Source organism: Triticum urartu, chromosome 5A (genome assembly GCF_056163025.1).
Source record: "Triticum urartu cultivar PI428250 chromosome 5A, HENAU_Tu73, whole genome shotgun sequence".
NCBI lineage: Eukaryota > Viridiplantae > Streptophyta > Magnoliopsida > Poales > Poaceae > Triticum > Triticum urartu.
The window spans coordinates 297,687,977-297,703,242 of NC_141877.1; the positions used below are offsets into that span (position 1 = coordinate 297,687,977).

The following is a 15,266-nucleotide window of genomic DNA, read 5'->3' on the forward strand; positions in this document are numbered from 1 at the left end:
AAAAACTATTGGAAGTAATAATAATCATATGGGCCTAACTAGCGCGCGACCGTTATCGTACGATGACCGTAATCATGGGTTACGTCACCATAAATCTCGTCATGATCTCATCGCGATCTGCAGCTGATGCATTATAATGTGATTGGACCGTGCATACACGCGAATGTCCGTGCTAGATATTTCCTGTAATCATGTCGTATGAATTCTAAAATATGTATTTACAACATAAATAATTTCGAAAGGAAAAACAGACATTAAGATGTTGTCGGTGCATGTGCGCAGACCATTTTACTAGTTAGACTAACAGTGCTCTGGAATTGTTCCACAGCTGAATCTAACAAAACGGTGGTTTGGAATTGAAAACGACTACCACTAGATATTTTTTTGGTATTTTTCTAAAGCTCTAGAGAACAATAACAGCAGGTTAAAGAAAGGAAACAACTAACAAGAAGATGATTAGATTAATAGGTTTGTCCACACAAACAGGTCTACAAGTATCAAGAAGACAAGACTTGGTAGACCTGCTGACGCAGCAACAGTAAGTACAAGGACAGACAAGAAGAGCAGCAAACACAGATCTCAGGGTCTCAGGCAAATAAACAGGTAGTATGCAGAATACAAGATTCACACGGTAATTGTTTTCCGAATACACAGTTTGCGATATCTTTCCATTGACAGAGTGGTAGAAAGTACATATCCTTCCTCAAACTATGTACACAAGCTGGCGCATTTGAGGAGTGAGCAGAAGAGGGGCGGGGGGAGCTCCAGCCTTGGCCCAGTTGCGAGCTTCCTCGCAGATGGTTTGGACAAGCCGTCTGCCCCTTCGAAGATTCACACTAATCTGCGAGTTCACGAGAGTTACAACAAGATCAACAAGGTTAACATGTTCAGGCTAGGGAACTGAACAGATACAGGTTGGCTGCCTAGCCACAGATCCTCTTTTAATCTTGTACTCATTCCATTTCATACCATTTTCCTACAGTACTGGAAATAAAACTGGCTTGACTTGAGCCCCTGCCAGAAGTGGGACTACCCAGGTTTTTCTTACACAAGCTTAAAGTGGAATTAGCAATATATTTATTTGTAATCAAAGTCTGCCAAATCCCCTGTTCATTCTCAAGTTTCCACAAATACATTTACATAACAAAATATATTTGTAATATTCAAATCAACTACACCCAGACCTCCCAACTAGATGTTATTTCTTTATTCCTTCCTCCTTTTACCAAAAATGTCGTTTCCAAATAAATCCATTTTTTTGCTAGAGCCTTTAGGAAGCTCAAATATAGCAATCCTATAGAGAGGTACTCCCTCCGTCCCATAATATAAGAGCGTTTTTTCCACTACACTAGTGTCAAAAACATTATTATATTATGGGACGAAGGGAGTACATCATTACTAAGACTAGCTCTAAGTAGAATCAACCGACCACAATAGGAATGCCCCCCCTGCCCTTTCAAGTATATAATTTATTTTCCATTTTTTCCTCAGATGTGCTCCAATCTCTATTTCACAACCTAACCGAGTTAACTGGAATTCCTAAATGCTTGAAGCAAGAGTTCCTACTGCACAACTAAAAATAGAAGCACAATTCTCCTGATCATCCTTAGCTTTACTAAAACAGTACACCTGACTTGTATGAAAATTAACTTTCAGCCCAGAGAGATACTCAAATACACAAAGAATTGACTTAATATTTCTAGCACTTTTTAGGCTATGTTTAAACATGAAGATAGATGGAGGCAGCCAGCGGGATGGCGTGGAAGAACAGCAGCATACAGCTAGCAACCTACATTGGTATGTTTAATCTGACCATGTTTAGCTTAACTTGATGCAGACCACTAAGTAAACTGTGACTATGTACTTCCATCATCGACGAATAATATTGTGTGGAAAATCAAAAGCATATAGGCCATTAAGTAAACTGGAGGGATCTCTACCTGTATACCTGGACCAATTGCTCTGAAACGGAAGCGAGAACAAGAAACTTAACGATCTCCTTGAAATCATCAGTATTTTGAGAACCATCAGCGCTGGAATCCTTGCTTCAAGTCCCCCCCCCCCCCCCCCCCCCTCTTCAGCGCCTTAATACCATCAGTATTTTTCTCATGAATGAGGCTGTCGAGTTAGCACTTTGATGGTTTTGAACGCACAAAGTTTTTCTTGGTCCTGGTCGCTGTATGTTTTTTGAGAACCACCCAGCAATGTGTCCTTTGGAAGTCACGAGTGGTTCTCGAGAAAATTGAACTTCTGCTTTTCGCTTCCACAAATCTCTGTTTAGCAACTCCAGGCTGTCATCTATAGATCGCTTTCTTCCAGAAAATGCACGCATAGCTTCCCAGATAATATTTCGTTGGACAATTTGCTGGTTTGAAACCATAGGCAATCTTCTAGAAGTCAATACAACCTTTTCAATCAAGGTAATACTTCGAGGGATTCCAAAATACAACTGTTGGCTCCGAATGGCTGATCTATGCAGACCTTCATTCAGCTGAGCAACTCTGCCATTCATTGGAAATGATTCAAACTTATATCCTGAATGGATTTTTCTTCGGGGTCTGTAATTGGAAGTTATTGCCTTTTTTTCAGGTGAAGTTGCTTTTCCCTTCCAACTTCTCTTCTGAGGTGTAGGCTTCGAGATATCATCTGAGGTTAACCAATTATTTGGATCTTCAACGTTTCTGTGACTGAATATGCCTTCGTTAATACCGTCAATATGAAGAATCTTCATGATTTTCAGAATATCTTGAACTGAATCGATAACACCAGGGATCCGTTTCTTTTCTTCCAATTCTGAAGGTACCTTCCCTTGGCTTACTTCTTGCATATAATTCATAGCTACTCCGCTTAGACCGCTCCAATTGGTCAACAGTTGACAAATTGACGGCAGAGCTATTTCTAACCTGCTCATACCCGGATCTATCAGTGACTTCAATAGTGCATCACCAGCTGTTTGTACTTTCGGACCTTCACACAAGTACAGAGTAAAGAGTCCAATTATTTCTGGATCTATTCTGCCATTGCTGCTCACCAGTTCTTTAAGTTTCTTTCTGAGCACATTTGCCCCAATTCTGATTTTGCCCGGAGCGCCTCCACTAATTTTACGGTGATTTCCTTCAAAAGGAAGTTCTTTTCTGTTTGCATGTGGCATATAGATTTGCTCATCTTTATCAGGTTTTAGTTCATATACTTGGTCCCCTATGCAATACCCCCTTAGCCAGCCATGCCTGAGATCGATTATAAAGGTAACACAAGCTTCCCCTAACTGCACAAGCACATGAAAGGTTCCTTTCTCCAAAGTTGTGCAAACCTTTTCCTTGGTTCCGGAGATTGATGTATCAATTTTAATTCCATGGTTGTAACATATGTTCCGAAATAACTGTAAATATTCTGCGTAACTTTCGTGTCCATCTTCATCGGTTCCATCAAAAGAGATCTTGGCAGTGTACTGTGATATGAAATAAGAATATTAGAAAAGCAAATTAGCAGCAGTTGTAAAACAATCTAAATACGTTGCATTATCATGTGCCAATAGTGAAGAACACCAAGGGAACGGAAATATTATTGGCAAATTATATTGCATTATCATGTGCCAACAATGAACACCAGGGAAATGGAAATATTAGTGGCAAATCATCTCAAGAGGCATACAGTTCTATATCTAACTCATATAGGCACTAAATGAAGAATTTAATTCCCCTTTGCCCAACAAGATCAGAGCAAAGGAGTAAATTGAAGAAATGCATTCCAATGTTTTCCTATATTTGTAATTCATAACTTTTCATGTCGAATAAATTGTATTTAGCTAGCCCATGCTGCCTAAGTGTTTTTGAAATTACTTGCCCAAGGTGCCTGGGGACGGACTTATAACTATTGGTAGCTCACATTCAGTAACCACAACCACAACAAGTACCCATGAGTTAGCAGGTCCAATCCAAGGGTAGTTGCAGAATTACCTTTGGGTTGGGAGGGAAGCCGGGCAGGATTTGCTTGTACTGCTGTGGACTAGCCATATTATGAATTTTCCTCTCACCAGATGTGTTCATCTTCATTTTTGCAGGATTTTTGCACTTAGATTTATCATTCAGATGAGTGTGGATTTTATTAATCATAGAAACACCACCAGATTCAGAACTTCCACTTCCACATTCATGAGATCTGTCCATGTCAGAACTTCCACTTCCACATTCATGAGATCTGTCCATGTCAGATACAGATATCTATTAGCTTTGCTATTCTAAAAATGATGCAGAAAGATAGATGATAAATTAAGTACCACATGAAGGAGAACTGATCACAAAAGATATTAGAGTTTATTATCTATGTATGTGACCATACAACTCAAAAAGTAATAAGTTTGAATCCACTAGGATTGTTACCGTCTACTATCAGTCAACATTGAAGTCAAATAAATCTGTACATATCCAAGAATATAATAGCTGTTATGACCGGTTTGGTCTATACTAGGAAGAGGCCCACCGGGCATTAGTATTAGGGGCTTGGCCCACAAGTTATCTTAGGCAAGTTATTTTAGGCAAGTTATTTTAGGCAAGTTATCTTAGGCTAAAGTTATAGATACTAGTTGTAAGACACGGTTGAAACCAAGCAATAAAGATATTATCATCTTCTGTTGCCCGGCTCCCTGAGGAGCCGGAACCCTAGCCGCCGCCTCTAAACCCTAGCCGCGACGGCGCCTGTCCGCCGGCGCGCCCGCTCAAGCCCTCGCCCCCCTCCTCCTTGCCCATACAATCTGCGCCGGAGGCCTGGTAGGAACCCTAGTCCTACCAATTTGGTATCCAGAGACACCAGCTCGATCATGTCGCTTCCTCCATCACCGCCGCCGCTGCCAAACACCACCGCCTCGCCCACGCTGCCGCCAGCCCCGTCCGCGTCCATGCCGGCGCTCACATCCGGGACGGCCACCCCGACAGCGCCGACCGCCACCGCGGTAGAGCCGCCCCCCATCCTCTCGCCCGAGGAGGTCTTGGGCACCCTTCGGGAGCTCGTCCAGGCGGTCAAGGGCATCAGCCTCTACCTCGCCGGGAACCAGACCCGCCGCCGAGCGCCGCCACCACCGCCTATGGGCCGCCGCCTCTTCCGTGGGCCGCCCCGACCTTCCAGTCGCCCTACGGAGGGCCGCCCCCGCCGCCGCTGCTGCTGCAGCATTACCCGACCGCGGGGCACCCTTGGGCCGCGTGGCCGGCTGCCACCGCACCGCTGGGGGACCCCTCCCAGCAGCTTCTCCAGGCGCCTCCGCCGGCTACTTCGACGCTGGCTGCAGGGCCGCAGCTCCTCCAGGCGCCGCCACCGTCGACTACATCACCACCCGTGCCCAGGCCCACGGGTTGGCCCCTGCACCAGGTGCAGTTTCCGCCATCACCGTCGCCAATTCCGGCGTGGGCGGCCGGCTCGTCTTCGGGCCCAGTGTATACCACGGCGCCGGAGCACCCGACGCACTCCCTCTGGTTTGACCCTCCGGCTCGGCGACCTACACCCCGGAGATCCCCGACCCAGCACACTCGCTGCCGCCGACTGCAGCAACCCCCGGGCACGGCGGTCCGACACCCCCTCGCTTCGCCAAACTGGACTTCGCCACCTACGAGGGCACGGAGGACCCGCTCAACTGGCTCAACCAGTGCGAGCAGTTCTTTCGCGGGCAGCGGACGCTCGCTTCGGATCGTACCTGGCTCGCGTCCTATCATCTCCGCGGCGCAGCGCAGACCTGGTACTACGCCCTCGAGCAGGACGAGGGCGGCATGCCACCATGGGAGCGCTTCCGGGAGCTCTGTCTTCTCCGGTTCGGGCCTCCTATCCGCGGGAGTCGCTTGGCGGCCCTCGGCCGTTTACAGTTCACCTCCACGGTTCAGGACTACGCCGACCGCTTCCAGGCCCTGGCGTGCCACGCGCCGAGCGTCTCCGGGATTCAACGCACCGAGTTATTTGTGGGCAGTCTGCCGGACCATATTCGCGTGGACGTCGAGCTCCGGGATCCCCCTGACCTCCAAACGGCCATGTACTACGCCCGAGCTTTCGAGCAGTGGGCCCAGGCACTGCAGCAACAGCCCGAACGGGGCGGCCGCCAGCCCAGTCGACCAGCGCCGACTTCCCCAGCACCGGGCCGGCCTCCTCCAGCCGCGATGACCACGCCCCCGGCCACCACGCGGACTTTCCGCCGGTTGTCACCGGCCGAGCAGCAGGAGCGTCGCCGTCAGGGACTCTACTTCAACTGCGATGAGCCCTACACGCCGACCCATGTCTGCCCCCGCCTCTTTTACTTGGAGACGGTCGACTACACCGAGGCGGACGACTCGACCAATGCGACACCACCACCCGAGGCGGCCGCGGACACGCCCGCGGATCCCACGGCGACGGCGTGCGTCGTCTCCCTCCACGCCCTCGCCGGCATCCGTGGCGAGCGGACCATGCTGCTGCCGGTGACGATCCATGGCGAGCGGCTGGTGGCACTGCTGGATACTGGCTCCACCCATAACTTCTTGCCCGAGGCGACCATGCGTCGGCTAGCCCTTCCGACGACGGGCGGGGAGCGCCTGCGGATCACGGTGGCGAACGGCGATCGCCTCCGGTGTCATGGGCTCGCCCGTGACGTTCCCATCTCCATTGGTGGCGAACACTTCTCCATTACCTGCGCAGGGATCGACCTGGCTGCTTCGACTTCATCCTCGGGGTGGATTTTCTACGGACCCTCGGTCCCATCCTATGGGACTTCGACGCGCTCACAATGACGTTCTGGCGGCTGGGCCGCCGCATCCGGTGGGACGGCATTGGGGGCGCCGCGCCGACCGTGCCACATCTCCAGCTGGTCGCCGCGTCCTCGGAGGCTGAGCAACCCCTGCTGGATTCCCTTCTGCAGCAGCACAGCGACCTCTTCGACGAGCCACGGGGTCTTCCGCCCGCCCGGGTGTACGACCATCATATTCACCTCATGCCGGGTACCCCTCACGTGGCGGTTCGGCCCTACCGCTACCCTCAGCTGCAGAAGGATGAGTTGGAGCGCCAGTGTGCCCTGATGCTCGCCGCGGGCATCATCCGGATCTCCACATCACCCTTCACCGCCCCGGTGCTGCTCGTCCGCAAGTCGGACGGCACTTGGCGTTTCTGCATTGACTACCGCGCCCTGAACGCGCTCACGCTCAAGGACAAGTTCCCTATACCGGTGGTCGATGAGCTCTTGGATGAGCTTCATGGGGCGCGCTTCTTCACCAAGCTCGATCTCCGGTCGGGCTATCATCAGGTGCGTATGCATCCCGACGATATCGCAAGACGGCGTTTCACACCCACCATGGCCACTTCGAGTTCTTGGTGATGCCCTTCGGCCTCGCCAACGCCCCAGTGACTTTCCAGGCCCTGATGAACGACGTCCTCCGGCCCTACTTACGACGGTTTGTGCTTGTTTTCTTTGATGACATTCTTATCTACAGCGCCACCTGGGCCGAGCACCTCCAGCACGTCGCCATCGTCTTCAACGAGCTTCGGGCGCACCACCTCCACCTTAAGCGCTCGAAGTGCTCGTTCGGGACACCTACCGTCGCCTACCTCGGCCATGTCATCTCTGCCGACGGGGTGGCTATGGACACCGACAAGGTGGCGGCCGTCTCCGCATGGCCGACACCTCGCTCGCCGCGGGCTCTCCGCGGGTTCCTCGGCCTCGCCGGCTACTACCGGAAATTTATCCGGGAGTTCGGGCTCATCGCAACGCCCCTCACGCTGTTGCTTCGCCGCAACGCTTTCGCTTGGGACGACGAGGCGACGACGGCGTTCGAGGCCCTCAAGGGGGCCCTCACGACGGGCCCCGTCCTTCAGATGCCCGACTTCGACCGCCTGTTCGTGGTGGACTGTGACGCCTCGGGCGCTGGTTTCGGCGCCGTGCTTCATCAGGGCGATGGACCCCTCGCCTTCTTCAGCCGGCCTTTCGCTCCTCGCCATCTCAAGCTGACAGCATACGAGCGGGAGCTCATTGGCCTTGTGCAGGCCGTTCGTCATTGGCGGCCGTACTTGTGGGGACGGTCCTTCCACATTCGCACGGACCACTACAGCCTAAAGTTCTTGCTGGACCAACGGCTGTCGACCGTGCCACAGTACCAGTGGATCAGCAAGCTCTTCGGCTTCGACTTCTCCGTCGAGTATCGGCCGGGCCGCCTTAACACCGTGGCCGACGCGCCGTCCCGTCGCGACTCTGACATCGCTCCCTCCGTCGACAAGTCCGCCGGGGCGGTCCTGTGCATCCGCTCCGGGCCGATGTTCAGTCTCTTCGCCGACATCCGCCGCGCAACTGCGACGGCCGACGACGCCGTCCTTCTTCGGCAGCAGCTCACGGCCGGCGACCTGGAGGAGCCGTGGCGCTTCTCTGACGGACTGCTTCTCCATGGGAGCCGGATCTTTGTTCCGGCGCATGATGATCTCTGTCACCAGGTGTTACAGCTCGCCCACTCGGCCGGTCATGAGGGTGTGCAGAAAACCCTCCATCGTCTTCGCGCCGACTTCTACATCCCTGGCGATCGCGCCCTGGTCCGTGACTGGGTTCGGTCTTGTCAGACATGCCAACGCAACAAGACGGAGACCCTGCGGCCGGCTGGGTTACTTCAGCCCTTAGAGGTGCCGTCTCAGGTCTGGGCGGATATCTCCATGGACTTCATCGAGGGCCTTCCCAAGGTGGGCGGCAAGTCGGTCATCCTCACGGTGGTCGACCGCTTCTCCAAGTACGCCCATTTCATCGCACTCGGCCATCCGTACACGGCGGCGTCCGTGGCCCGGGCCTTCTTCGACGGCATTGTCCGTCTACACGGGTTCCCTACTTCGATCATCAGTGATCGGGACCCTGTATTCACGGGCCATGTCTGGCGCGACCTCTTCAGGATGGCGGGTGTCCAGCTCCGCCTGAGTACGGCGTTCCATCCTCAGACAGACGGTCAGTCCGAGGTGGTTAACAAGGTCATTGCCATGTATTTGCGTTGTGTGACAGGTGATCGGCCTCGCGCTTGGGTGGACTGGCTTTCTTGGGCGGAGTACTGCTACAACACCTCCTATCACTCCGCCCTGCGCGCTACGCCGTTTGAGGTGGTCTATGGTCGACCACCCCCGCCTATACTACCGGTGGACCCGGAGACGGCTCGGACAGCTGTTGTGGGTGACCTTATCCGCACCCGCAACGAGATGCTTGCTGAGGTCCGTCAGCGCCTCCTTCAGGCCTAGCAGCTGGCCAAGCATTACTACGACAATCATCATCGCGAGGCGGAGTTCGCAGTGGGTGACTGGGTGTGGCTGCGTCTTCTCCACCGCTCTACGCAGTCGCTTGACCCGCGCGCCAAGCGCAAGCTCGGGCCTCGCTACGCCGGGCCCTTCCCTATCTTGGAGCGCATTGGGAAGGTGGCCTATCGTCTTCAGCTTCCAGCCCGCGCTCGCATCCACGACGTCTTCCATATGGGGCTGCTCAAGCCTTTTCGTGGCGAGCCACCGGCGGCTCCTCTAGCGCTTCCGCCAACCGCCGATGGTCGCATTCTTCCAGAGCCGGCAAAGGTGTTGCAGGCACAGCTCCGTCGTGGCGTCTGGTTCGTCCTCATTCAATGGGCGGGCCTTCCGGAGGAGGAGGCTACTTGGGAGCAGCGTGAGGATTTTCGCCAACACTATCCAGACTTTCAGCTCGAGGACGAGCTGTTTGCGCAGGCGGGGAGAGATGTTATGACCGGTTTGGTCTATACTAGGAAGAGGCCCACCGGGCATTAGTATTAGGGGCTTGGCCCACAAGTTATCTTAGGCAAGTTATTTTAGGCAAGTTATCTTAGGCTAAAGTTATAAATACTAGTTGTAAGACACGGTTGAAACCAAGCAATAAAGATATTATCATCTTCTGTTGCCCGGCTCCCTGAGGAGACGGAACCCTAGCCGCCGCCGCCTCTAAACCCTAGCCGCAACGGCGCCTGTCCGCCGGCGCGCCCTCTCAAGCCCTCATCCCCCTCCTCCTTGCCCATACAATCTGCGCCGGAGGCCTGGTAGGAACCCTAGTCCTACCAATAGCTGGGTGAAAGATTTCATGTTTACTCAAATAGGAGTTTAACACAAGAAATCACATTTCCAGTCAAAGGATGAGCAGTTCCGCATTTATAGTATATTCAAAGAGTAAACCTTCCAGATAATAATCTTAGGATTGTATATTTTTACCTATCTTCACTTTTTTCACCAGCAGCTCTGTCATCTGAGGATGAAGGCTGCAAAAAAGAAAAAAGTACAATAGGCCTTTAGTTACACTCAAAGCAGCAGGAGAGTGGCTCTAGTAAACATAGAGAAAGATAAGAGGGGGAAAGTGTGCATATAATAGGTTACAGTAATGTTCTGGATCGTCCATGTGACTTGAAAAGGCCATTCCTATTAGATATGAAGAAAATAGTGCAGTATACATGTGGGAGCAGCAGACGTTATAGAGTTCAACCAAGTTACCTACTTATGATACTTCTTCAACGTTCAATCAATCGATGGAATTTAAAGAATCTTAGCAAATGGATCACACAAGATATTGATTCTTGCTGAAATTTTACTGTTGGGTCTTCTAACTATCTTGATATCAGTGAAGTAGATAGGAAAACATATGCGACAGATAGGACCTTATGAAAACTTGCAAATATCTACGGCCAACTCAGATATGATGTATCATAGTTTAAACCCTCTATCAGTGAAATAACCACAAAGAAATGAACACATGCAAATAAAATAAACCGAAGGTAGCATCAGCACCGAACTGAATTATAGACTCTGCTTTCACGGTGTAATCTAACCATTAATTAATTTTTTTGAAACTGTCTTGCAAATATATGCAATGGTGATTAAGGTGTAACATTTTCAAACAGTGCTGCAATCTACAACTCCGCACAGAAGAGTCTACATGTAAGTCAGTACAACATCGGTTAAGTGGTGGTTGTTTTCTCCAAAAAGAAGATTTCGTAAAATTGCTTAGCAATGCAGTGATTTTCAACAAAAAGGATCCATGCAAGATTTCACAGAAATTTATCTCCGAAATGCCTCAGATTGCACACATGCATAGGAAATTATGAGTAATGCTACACCTACATAAGAGATCTTTCGTGACCTATGTAATGGATTAAGTGGTATCTTTTGATAAATCAGGGAAGTGAGATTTATTGGTTAGGGGTGGAAAGTCATGAAGCTCTTGGTAGCCCCTTCGTAGGTCTAGCATTTTCGGGAAATTATAGGCTGGTTGTTCAGATTGCACAATGACTGAACACATACATAGGAAATAATAGGCAAGTTGTTGAAAGACCACATGAACAGATGCAAGTGTCTCTTACCCCTATGATTGCACTCAAGATAGACAATTCTTTATCAGCATTGCTCTTGTTGCAAACATTAAGACTTTGCTGAGAACTGGAGGTGCTTGCCATTTCCTTGACAGATTGGCCAGAAGTTCCTGTTATGAAATTATAAGAAGTATTAGTGACATAACAGAGCATATTTTATAATTGTAAAACTGAGAGCATGCAATAACATATTTTTTAGTTCAAACAAGTATTTTCCAAGAGGTTAGACTGAATGGAAATTTTCCTTTGGAATTGAGTGCAAAGTGGCCTATAGGAAAAGAGGACATCCTAATTCCAAGGATGCAAATCCTACATACCAGATAAGCTCTAATAGAATATTACTCCGTAAAAAACCTCTGAATCAAGGAGGCATAAAACTACTTAGAAATTCCTCTTAATCAAGGAGGCATAAAACAAGCAGTCTAGGGCAGTGCCAGGTTTAGATCGTTGAGACATAACTTAATTATTTGCTATGACAGCAGAAGAATAGGAGCTCCTGGAAAAGTCAATGTGACATGAGTTAACACGAATTCATTGGGCAGCAGGAATTTTACCGCATATAATATCAATGTTGGCATCAGCAAATCCGATACGCCTACTACCAGGATGATTTAGATAAAAAGGAATCTGTTTCTTCAATTCTATCTGCAAAGGTGGTTATCAGTTAGCACACGATTTGAGCAGTTGAGCGAAGAAATGAGCATATATAACTCTAAGAACTAATCACTGCAGATGTTAAACAGACCCATTGGTATGATCTCGCAAGGGGAAGAATGATTTCACGATAGTCCACAACAGTAACTTCGAGAAACTTAAGCCACAATTCCTCTATTCCAGAACAGCGCTCCTGAAACTGCAATGAACAAGCAAGCCAATCATTAGTCTGATAAACATCAATACCAGCAGAACAGTGAACTAAGGAAGAATGCTAATGCCATATGTAGAAGTGATAGACCTCAGTGCTAAGTGTATCTTGAGGCAACATCATCAGCTTCTCCCTGATGATCTCAAGGATCTCAGATCCTTCTCTGCATTTCCTTTGTCGCATTTCAGCGAAGGGCTCTGCCTGTATTCCAACAGATGGTGAAAGCAGCAAGGATTCAAACATATTATGCACCCTTGGTAAAAGGAAGGTGTCAGGCTGGTGGCTGAACGTTATATCATCTACCAAGTGATCACCCTGTGATGCATTTTCACAATATTCTGGATCTATAACTGACTGCAGATTCCCCCAGAGCTCATCTCGGTGCTTGCTGCACATGTGTTGCCAGAGCGAACTGGTGTTCAGAAACTTCTTGCCATGGCAACGGGAATTGAGGCAAATCCGGAAACTCCATGACTCTTGATTCTTGAGAAACCGCCTTGCATCAGATATGGTCTTTGCTGCCGACTTGTCGATTCCATCATAGTGCGCATGCAGCGTGTCAACCGTCACAGATACGACGTGCTGGCCCTGCAATGCATTCTTCATAGAGGACCAGTATAGTGCAGCCACAACTATGATCTGCTTGAGCAAGACACGGAGCTGCTTCTTGACATAAGATACTCTGGCATCAGAATCTGCCCCAAGAGCAGCCATGGGAGGTATACCATCCCAATTGGGGTCATTCGGCGTCTCGATGCGAAGTGCCCGGCGGCACTCTTCCTCCGCAGCATCAAAGTCATCCAGGAGGAACAAGAGCTTGGCGTGGAACAAGGCAACCATGAGCGAGCGGTCGAAGTTTTCTGCCGCTTGAGACACGATGGTGAGTGCGCGCCGCAGAAGCTGCTTCTTGTCCATTGCCGGATCGAGGGCACGGACTGGTGCCAACTCGATGTACGCGCGGAGTAGCTGGGCGCGCGGCGAGTAGGGGTAGGTCTCGGCGAGAAGCTTTGCACGGTCTCGCGCTTCACCGGCGGCGGGCCCGCCGAGATTGCTGGCCTCCAGCAACTTGGCGGCTTCCAATGGCAGAATCCTTTGGTTGATTCTTTCCGCGAAGCGCTTCATGGCGAGGCTGGCGCTCTTCACGGCGTCGCGCCTTCTCCCCTTCCTGCTTGAGACCCCGCTCATGTCGTACACCACGTTGTACAGCGCCGGTCGGCTTGGTCGTTTTTCTCGATCGTCTTGAGCATGCGGAGAAACTCCTTCTGGGCGTCCTCGTAGCGACGGCAGTCAGCGAGCGCCTCGGCGTGGCCAACATTGGTGATGATGCAGTCGGGCGCGAGCCGCGCAGCGGCGGAGAAGGCGTCGAGGGCCGCGTGGCGGTGGTACTCCTCCAGCGCGGACACGTCGTCGTCGTCGTCGCCGCCGCCGCCGCCGGGGGCGCCCCTGTCGTTCCGCGCCACGAGGGTGGCGTGGCGGTGGAGGAAGCCGACGAGGTTGAGGGCGAGCGCGGAGCTCGGGTGCGCGGCGCCGAGCGCCATGGCGCGGGCCAGCGCATGCTCGTGCTGGCCGTCGGAGTGGAGGTTTAGAACCTCCCGTGCCTGGGTACGGATGGACGCGGCCTCGCCGTTAGCCATCAGCAGGCGCTCGAAGAAGTCCCGCCCCCACTGGCCGAATCGCCGCCGGCGAGGAATGCGGGAGGGGCGCAGAGCGGGAGCGTGGCAGAGGGCTTGAGACCTACGTTTGAGCGTTGGGGGAGGGCGAGTTGCGGGCGGAAACGGGAGGGAAGGGGGAATGTGGGATCGACGAGGTGGTGGTTTTGAGTCGGTGAGGCGTGAAAGGGGAGGATGAGGAGGAGCTACTTAGGGAATGTAAAATGGTTCTATCTTAAAAGTGCACGTAGGATAAATGATTAGGTGGAGAAGAGAGAAATCATAAGAGAAGGCTTGTCTTATCTTATTTAAGAGAAGACAAGAGATGATCTCTTAGCATAATTTGTCTCACCATATTTTTAGGAACAACTAATTATTGAAGATAAGGCTAAGAGATGACCCATTGTAGACATGTTTTCTTGTCATCTCTAATTTACATGCAAAACTTAAGATAAGACTATCTTATCAACCATTGTACATGCCCTTATATTCAGCCTGGGGAGAAAGAGGGTGGAGAGGGTGCTGGCCTTGGAAGACCAAACCACGAAGAATGCGGGGGGCGGGCAGTCAGCTTGCCCTATACGCAAGTCCAACACTATTTTTTTTAACTTACGCAAGTCCAACAGTTTGTTACAACACTCGACCATTCCATCAGAGTTCAAATCCTGGTGTTCGCATTTATTTTTGGATTTATTTCAGAATTTTTAGCGATGCGCATTCAGTGGGAGAAGACGTTCCCGTCGACGACAAGGCGCCTACGGTGACTTCGCAAATAAGATGATATGCCGGCTCAGTCTTTCAGAGGTGCTCATACGGGTAAGATGTACGTGTATGCGTTCATTGGGGTGAGTGTATGCGTGTGTATATGAACGCTTGTGTCTGTACTGATGTTCAAAAAAAAGCATTCGGTCATTCCAGGAAAATGTGTCACGCATCAGCCATCAGGCTTAGTCTCTGACCTCGTCAGGTTGGATTTAGCCATGGATCTCAACATCCTGCCCCTTTCCCTTTGTGACATGATTTGGAAATTGGTAGCAATTTCTCAACAACAACAAAAAGAAGGAAAACGGTACAGTGGCATGTTTTCGACCGAGTTCAAAGTTCAAACTCATCAAGCCTTGGAAGACCAAACCACGAAGAATGCTGGGGGAGGGAGGGGGGAGTCAGCTTGCCCTATACGCAAGTCCAACAGTTTTTTTAACTTACGCAAGTCCAACAGTTTGTTAGAGCACTCGACCATTCCAGGAAAATGTGTCACGCATCAGCCATCAGGCTTAGTCTCTGACCTCGTCAGGTTCGATTTAGCCATGGGTCTCAACATCCCGCCCCTTGCCCCTTGTGACGTAATTTGGAAATTGGTAGCGATTTCTCAACAACAACAAAAAGAAGGAAAACGGTACAGTGGCATGTTTTCGACCGAGTTCA

At 50.6% G+C, this 15,266-nt stretch overlaps 1 long non-coding RNA gene and 1 pseudogene across 2 annotated transcripts; both read right to left on the reverse strand.

Annotated features, from left to right (window-relative positions):
* Window positions 1–560: 560 nt before the first annotated feature.
* On the reverse strand, window positions 561–2,052 carry LOC147971118 (uncharacterized). The gene is made up of 2 exons (XR_015604548.1): window positions 1,941–2,052; window positions 561–841 (listed from the first exon to the last, which is right to left on the reverse strand). It is a non-coding gene; the product is annotated as an uncharacterized LOC147971118 (long non-coding RNA).
* A 6-nt stretch (window positions 2,053–2,058) lies between these two features.
* LOC125555940 (uncharacterized) lies at window positions 2,059–14,338 on the reverse strand (annotated as a pseudogene). Its single transcript, XR_015604547.1, has 7 exons — window positions 12,283–14,338; window positions 12,073–12,180; window positions 11,882–11,972; window positions 11,319–11,437; window positions 10,177–10,223; window positions 3,957–4,197; window positions 2,059–3,448 (listed from the first exon to the last, which is right to left on the reverse strand). The product of XR_015604547.1 is annotated as an uncharacterized LOC125555940 (transcript).
* Between the last annotated feature and the right edge of the window lie 928 nt (window positions 14,339–15,266).